Source organism: Macrobrachium nipponense, chromosome 14 (assembly GCF_015104395.2).
Source record: "Macrobrachium nipponense isolate FS-2020 chromosome 14, ASM1510439v2, whole genome shotgun sequence".
Lineage (NCBI taxonomy): Eukaryota > Metazoa > Arthropoda > Malacostraca > Decapoda > Palaemonidae > Macrobrachium > Macrobrachium nipponense.
This window is the reverse complement of record NC_087207.1, coordinates 66,976,602-66,984,887: the sequence shown is the minus strand read 5'-3', so window position 1 is coordinate 66,984,887 and position 8,286 is coordinate 66,976,602.

Genomic DNA, 8,286 nt, shown 5'->3' with positions numbered 1-8,286 from the left:
TTTAATACTTTACTGTATGGAATGGAAGTGTTGAGATTTATCTTTTATCTTTGAAATATCGTAGGTTACCAAAATGCGTTTAATTTTGTGGAATTCACGTTTGTTATTTAGTTTTTGTTTATTTATAAACTAAGGTTTTCTATGTTGGGTATTTAAAACAGTCTAATGCGTAAATTCATTGAAGTTTTACTTTTTAAAACCAAGGCAATGCTAAGAGAGAGAGAGAGAGAGAGAGAGAGAGAGAGAGAGAGAGAGAGAGAGAGAGAGAGAGAGAGAGAGATGGCCTGTGTAGCATTAAAACATAAATTTTGGCGGTTTTTGGTTGTAATAAAACAAAAACCATGCTTGATATTTCTCTTGAAGAAATTCACGGTTTGTATTTTGATGAAACCAGTCTTTTTACTTATTATTTTGGTTACGTTGAGTCCATAGTTGGCAATCCGGTTTAATAAAACTCAGCTCATGATTTAGATTTAATTGACCTACTATTGTTGTTTCCCTTTGAAAAATGCAAACTTTATTTTTTTGTTTCAAACTTAAAAGCTTGACTTACTGAGCTGAGTTTCTAAACCTCATCGCAATAGTTTGATTTTATAAACCCAATCGTTCATCCAGTCATGATATTTGTTTGCAGAACAAAGTTCGACATTTCGGTTTATTAACTTCAAGTGTAAATGTAGATACAAGCTTACTTAACCCAGGCTTGTAATTTCAGTTTACTGAGCCTCAGCATGTTTCGCTTTACTAATCCCAAGCTTAATTCCGGTTGACTGAATCTTAGCTTGAGTTGACTGAACCCTAGGTTGATATCTCTACTCAAACCTAACGGTTTCAGTTTGGTATTTCGTTTTACTAAACCCGGACAGGATATATTGGTACACTTAACCCAAGCTTGAAGTATCACTTTACAGAACTTCAGCTTGATACTTCTGCTAATTAAAACCGGTCTTGATAGTTGTTTACTGAACCCAAGCTTATATTTCGGTTTAATATGTCAGGTAATTAAACCCAAGCTTGAAATTATGATTTATTTATTTATTAAATAAAAGCTTAGTATGTCGCTGTACCAAACCAAATCTTGACATTTCAATTCGCTGTGCCAAGACCTCTTTTTAATATATATATATATTTTTTATCAGCTTCTGGTTGGTTTTTCACCTGTGGGGCCAAGGGTAACATTACTTTAGGAATGGCAGGAATAAGAGACTGGGAATTGGGGTTGGATCGGAGAACACACGCGTTTCAGGGGGAATTGGCGAACATTGCAGCGGCAGAGAGAAAGCTCCCAAATTGGGCATGAGCACAAAAAAAAAAAAAAAAAAAAAAAAATCGCGTGGGCGGCTGCTGGGGGGTGGGATGACGGTGGGCATTGAGCAAAAACAGACGTGAGACGGGATGCAACTACGTATGATCTGAGGGCGAGGGCATGGGCATATGGATCAAAATTAAAGCAGATGTTCGAAGAATTCTTAGAGGAAAAACAGACTTCCAAAATTACCGAGAAAGGCAAAATCGAAAGAGGATGAGGCTTTTTTGGAAATAGGAAGAGGTGGAGGAGAAATTGGAGGAGGAGTAGGAGAAGGAAGAGGTGGAGGAGAAATAAGAGGAGGAGGAGGAGGAGGAGTAGGAGTAGGAGTCAGAAGAAGAAAGGGTGGCTGGGTGGAAGCTGATTGAAGTTAAAAAAGTTCAGTATATCTTAGTTTAACCAGACCACTGAGCTGATTAACAGCTCTCCAGGGCTGGCCCGAAGGATTAAATATTTTTACGTGGCTAGGAACCAATTGGTTACCTAGCAACGGGAACTACAATTTATTGTGGGATCCAAGAAGTGAATTTTTATCACCAGAAAATAAATTCTCTGATTCCGCTTTGGCAGAGCTGGGAATCGAACTTCGGACCATCGGATTGGCAGCCGAGCTCGAAAACCACCTGTCCAGTGTGGAACTATATGTTGATTGAAGTCACGTGATTACTATGTATACCACTGTTCGTTCGAATAGTAAAATTCAACAACGTCAGGTCTGGATAGTACTTGGACTGGTGACCACAAGGAAAGCCAGACGCCGTCGGACGATTCATTATTCGTCATCCTTGATTTTCAACCGACTTCCTTGTGGGTTTTCATTTATTTATTCCTTTTTGTACTTTTTTTATATAGTTTTACTCCCATTTACGTAATCTCTGACTCATAATTACATTTAATCTTTTGAGAGGTAGGTTTTTATCAAGCTTTTGGTATTTTAATCCACACTCCTCCTCCTCCTCCTCCTCCTCCCTATTTGTGTGTGTGGTGGGTGATGGGACAGGGATAGGTAAGGGCCTCCTAGGGTTGACCATCCCATTGGCTATTGCACGTTGACAGTTTTTTTTTCTTTTGATACAGGTGTTTGTTATAACCATATACCTTGAGAAAACTATCCCGCTGTTACACGCTGTAATACTACAAACCCGCGTTGATTGCATTGTTTGTCATGAAAATCATTGGAATTTATCCTTCTAAATTTCACTGCAGTGTTACTAGAGACTCGGTTGTTTTCTACATTATATGTAATTTGGTTTTGCTATTTGTTTGTTATTTACTGCTCTTTGCTGTGCTTTTTTTTCATAGTATTCACGACTGCGCGGAAAATAATTCCAAGTGGTGTATAAAAAAAGACAACCAAAGTAAATGGGAAATAACCAATAAATATACCGATAGATATATGGATGGAGAACTGAAAAGAAAAGAAAAATTTAAGCGATGGGCGTTGCTTTGAAGTATTGCTGCAGTCTTGTAAAGTAGCATACAAATCTTTTAAAATATTATTGAAGCCTTATGAAAACTTGAGATTATCAACATTCAAAAACACTGCCGGGAGGATGTTTTCCATATTTTATTGTAAAGGGAAAGGTAAAAAAAAAAAAAAAAAAAATCTGAGACTACTTGTGGCACTGGCGTCTCAACAGAATGTTGATGATGGACAAAACGAGTTACACCCCCGTAGCGGGGTGTAACTCTTAAGGCTCTTTGCAACGTCCATTGTCCCCTAGCTGCATACCCCTTTTAATTTTTTCTTTTACTGTACTTCCGTTCATATTATCTTTCTTCCATCTCACTTTCTACCCTCTGCTAACAATTGTTTCATAATGCCACAACGAAGTTTTCCTCATGTTACACCTTTCAAACATTTTTACTCTGAACTCCCTTTCCATCGCTGAATGACCTCATAGGTCCCAGTGTTTGGTCTTTGGCCTAAACTTCATATGCCATTCCTATTGACCACCATTGTTTGGAAGAAGGAAACCACCACTTCCAGCAGTTTTATGGAGACAATAAGGACCCTTGGAGGATTTTAGCTTCCGCACAAAAGGTACCAGAATGAGAAGAGGCTTCATGGATGACAAAATTAGATTTTCGTCAGATGAATCGAGTATTAGAATAAGCTGACCAATGCTAGGCACTTTTTCCTGGCCATCAGTAGAGTATGAACGTTGGTGTAACCTAGCAACCTCGTCTTATAAATCAAGTTTTTTCTTATATAAGTTACAGAACATTATGATGACCCCAAAGGAGCAAAAATTAGGAATTGAAAGTTGCATCTGACCTTTAGAGTCTGATATTAGCTGCATTTAGTTACAGTGGTGCTTCAGAAACTAACAAAAGTGCTTGTCAGAAAGTCCGATACTGTAGAATTCATCATTCTTCTGTTTTGTGTCAAGATTTTCTCGAATTTCAATCCGATTTTCGATCATACAGACTAACATATCTAGGGATTTCAGTAATCGTATTTTGATAATCCTTCCTTTTAAATGATTACAGTCATCATTTGCATTTCCCCTTTGGGGGGGATGGGGGGCGGAGGGAGTGGTAGTGCACCTCATGGTGTACGCTGTAGGCACTACTTAAGGTTCTTTGTAGCATCCATTCGGTCCTCAGCTTCAACCCTTTTAATTCCTTTTACTGTAGCTCCATTCAAATTCTCTTTCTTTTGTCTTGCTATCCACCTCCTAACAATTATTTCGTCGTGCGACTGCGAGGCTTTCCTCCTGTTGCATTTTTCAATCCTTTCCATTTTCAATTTCCCTATCAGCACTGAATGACTTCATAAGTCCTAGCGCTTGGCCTTCCTTACCATTATTTATATCCTACAAAATCTATATATATATTTCTTGTTTTTTCCTTCACGACTCTTCACTTGCAGTGTTGCAATGCGCAAGTTAAGAGACAGTGGCCATCATCAGTGCTAATTAGAAAAAGAAATGTTTAACATTTTCATTCTTCCTTTTGTAATTAATTTTTCTGGTTTAATATCACCCGGCAGTGTCCATCACAAATTCGTGGTCTTTTGTCTCTTTATGAAAGCATTCATTATCTCTCAGAGTTCTCGGTATTTTCGCACATTTATTCCCTCAACGTCCAGGTTATATAGATGTACAGAAAGTCCAGAAGTGAAGCGACAAATCTCAGAATTGATCGTACTTCTATAGAAACTCATGGGATTGCCAGTTATTATATTTTATTCCAATTATTGTCATCCTATTTATCTGATAATACGTATCATTGATTAACTGTATAAGCGCACAAAGTATTACCCCAGTGAATGATCAACGTTAGTTCAGTAATTGTTTATTAATAGAAAAAAAAAAGAATTTCCCCAAAGAAACATCTGCGTCTTCCAAAGTGTGATATGAAGTGTTCATCATATAGTGGCAGCAGGAACCGTGTGCATAAGCATTGGCCTAATATTTGTAAATTAACTTTCTACTTTCATAGCGTTATATCGAAAGTTATTATGATTTCTTTTGATAAAGCACAGAGAAGTTTAACATCTGATTAAATGAAATATAAATAAGACAAGTTGGTGTAAAAAAAAAAAAAAAAAAAACGAAATTCAAGTTATGTGCGCGTTTAGCGTTGGTTACATGGTTAGGCCTATTTCAAGAATCAAGGAAATATATTATCCAGCTTGTTAGTTAATAATTTCATGGAATTTCTCGATTGTGCAAATTTTGCATGCGGAATTGCGTTCAGGTCGCCACCAACAAGTATTTTCGAAGGGTCCACCTTTTTTTTCAGTGCATAAGTGAGGGGACTATCTTGTCCATACGATCGGAGTGTGAATATGCTTAGCGAGCATTATTTTAATTCGAGTATCCCCTGTTATATCTCTCTCTCTCTCTCTCTCTCTCTCTCTCTCTCTCTCTCTCTCTCTCTCTCTCTCAGGACGTTTTTATCTATCAGGAATAAACAGAGGTCTGTTTTAAGAATCGAGCACTAGGCCTATTGGTCATGCTCGGGTGCTTCTTTTATATATATATATATATATATATACATATATATATATATATATATATATCCCCCAAAAAAACAAAAAACTATAAATTTCTGTTACGCAATAATACTTGACTGGATCGAACTGATTACTGGTTGTCAGTGGAAATACGAACGCCCACTTACGCAAATTCAGTCTTAAATTTCACGGTTGGAATTTGATTCGAAGATTTGAGGTAATGGGTTGAAGTGAAAAAGGTGGAGTTAGTATTGTGGGTAGAGGTAGAGGTAGAGGGGGAAGGGGTGGTTGGGGTCTGTCGTCTCCCTACTTAACCAGATTGTGATTTTACGGGTGTTCTGGTTGCTTGCGACCGACTTTCTTATTTTTTATATAGCGAGTCTGTTTCCCAGGTGCAAGGACAGGTCCTGGTGTCGGTCCTGAAGGTTCTATCTTTGCATAAATAACAGACAGTGGCCCTGCATTGTAAGCCTTGCAATGCCCGGAACTAGGCCTGGTCACCTGAAGGTAGCAGCAGAGGTTAGAGCCTTTCTCGAAGATGGTGTTTTATGCTCGGTCCTAGAAGCTAGAATCAGATTTACCAACCACCCCCAACTTCTCCATTGAATCTAGGTGCATTCATGGTTGATTATGTTTAATGTCGCGGAGATTTTCCCTTCACATTCTATTGATACTTGCATGGTTTTATGCATCTTCGCTAAAATAATTGATAATACACTATCATATTAAATATTTGTTTCCACATTGCTCGAAATATACATTGGTAATGTTGGTAATCCTGTGTTGAACGAGAATTTCAAATTGTTTCGTTTCTATAGTTCGAAGTAATTGCTATACTTTAAAATCAATTACTATTACCGTTTAAAAAAAAATTTTTTTGAGGGACAGGAGGGGGGAGGATGTTGTTTATAATATCGATAATTGATTTGAATATTTGTGGCATCATATGTTTAGCTTTTAATTTTGCTTGATAAGAGCTTTCACCTTGTAGAAAAAAAAAACTTTCAGCTTACGATTTGTAGTTGCCAGTTAGTGAATTTCGAACGAAATTCTCTGAAATTTGTCGCTTCAGTTTTGGAACTTACTGTACCTATTCAGTGGTGAGAGAGGCTTTTCCTGGGCTGGATGACGACAAGTCTAAACGAGGAGTTCGTTACCCAATACATTACAGTACACACGCGCGCACATGTATGGACACATACGTATAACATATATATATATATATATATATATATATATATATATATATATATATATATATATATATAATATATATGATATATATATATATATATATATATATATATATATATATATATATATATATATATATATATACGTATTATATCTGTAAGTATTGTGACAAAGTGCCAATTATCTGGTTACTACATTTACCATTCATTAATTGTTACCTCACAACAGCCAGACAACTGAACCTTCATCACAGGTACTAAACGACTGAATACTGTAAAGGCAACAGTGATCCCTTAAACAACTTACCAGTATCGCAGAAAATCAGACTAAGTTCATTAAAACAGGTGTGAGGTAATCTTGTAAGTAATTGAATTAACTAAAGAGCATCACTCCATCAACAACTTTAAAAGTCTAAGTATTTCCCTGATTTCAGAAGTCTAAGTACTTCCCTGGTTCTAACTCACTTCGAGTAAATTGAAGGAAAACAGCTCAATTACCACTCTATGTTTCTACCTAACCTAAATATAATCATACAAATACTGGTGAAAAAGAAAACACATATGAAAATTTTAAATACAAAACTTTAATTTTAAACTCAAAATTATAAGTGAAATTCACAATGTCAGGGAAAATTACCGTAACTTGAGAACAAAGCAAAGTTTAATAAAGTCTTGAATATATTAGGTAAAATTAAATCAAAATTAATTTTTCACAAAATTCAAGAAAATTAATCCAATTGAAATCCAGAAGTGGTAGGCAATAATTAAAATTTGGAAATTAATTCAAAAGTACTAAACAATAATAAAACTTGAAAAGAATTCTAAGTAAATGCAAATTAATTCACAAGTGTTAAATTCAATTAAATGTGCAATGATTAATTAATGAAAACAACTAAGTTAATTAAATTGTGAATGCAAATGAAAACACAGAAAAATGTGGAAAATACCAAAATTGTAAAATCACACAGAATATAAAATATAAACAAACACTTCAATAAGAAAAAAATGAAACAAACACAAAGCACAAAAATTTGCAATGTGCAAAAATTTAAATAGTTTCACTCAAACCAGTGTAACTATTAGTTGCAACTAATAAAAATACAGCACTTTACCTTGGTACCAATTTTCTTTCTGCTGCAGCTTGTTTTACATTTTCACCAATTCACAATTTTTCAAAAAGGCGCCGTTACACACTTGTACAATGTTTGTTCAGATTCCACAAAAAGCACTAAATAACTAAGAAATACGAAATCTAAAATTTACGAGTGACCAATGTCTAAGTATAAATCTTTACGTTACATTGATATGAACTCAAAAGTGGCCTGAGAGAGAGAGAGATCTTAACGTAATGCGGTTCTAAGTAACAATGAATCTCTCTTCCTTACGGAAGCTGGACAGTGGACATCACACAAAACGTTTTGGGCATGCAAAAGAGGATGCAATCCTTCTAGAAGCTTTTAATATGATGTAACTTTACAGAAAAATCGTGAAATCTACACGTGCTATTTGGCAAAGACATACGCGTATGAAAAGAGTCATGAATTTACTATGCTCAACAAAGACTTACTCGATCGAAGCGAAAGTCCCTATCAGACGTGATGACAGGAATCCAAAACACAACGGAGATCTCGAGATCTCTAATCAAACATGTTGGCAGGATTGGAAAACAAAGCAGAGACTTCTGGGTCTCTGAAATTCGAGGCAATGACATATTAAGGAAACCACTCTAGCTTCGAACGGACAAAGTTAATGTCTCTCTCTTTCTTTTCATACTACGTTATATATTCTATATGTTGTAAAACTCTATATATGACATTTCATAC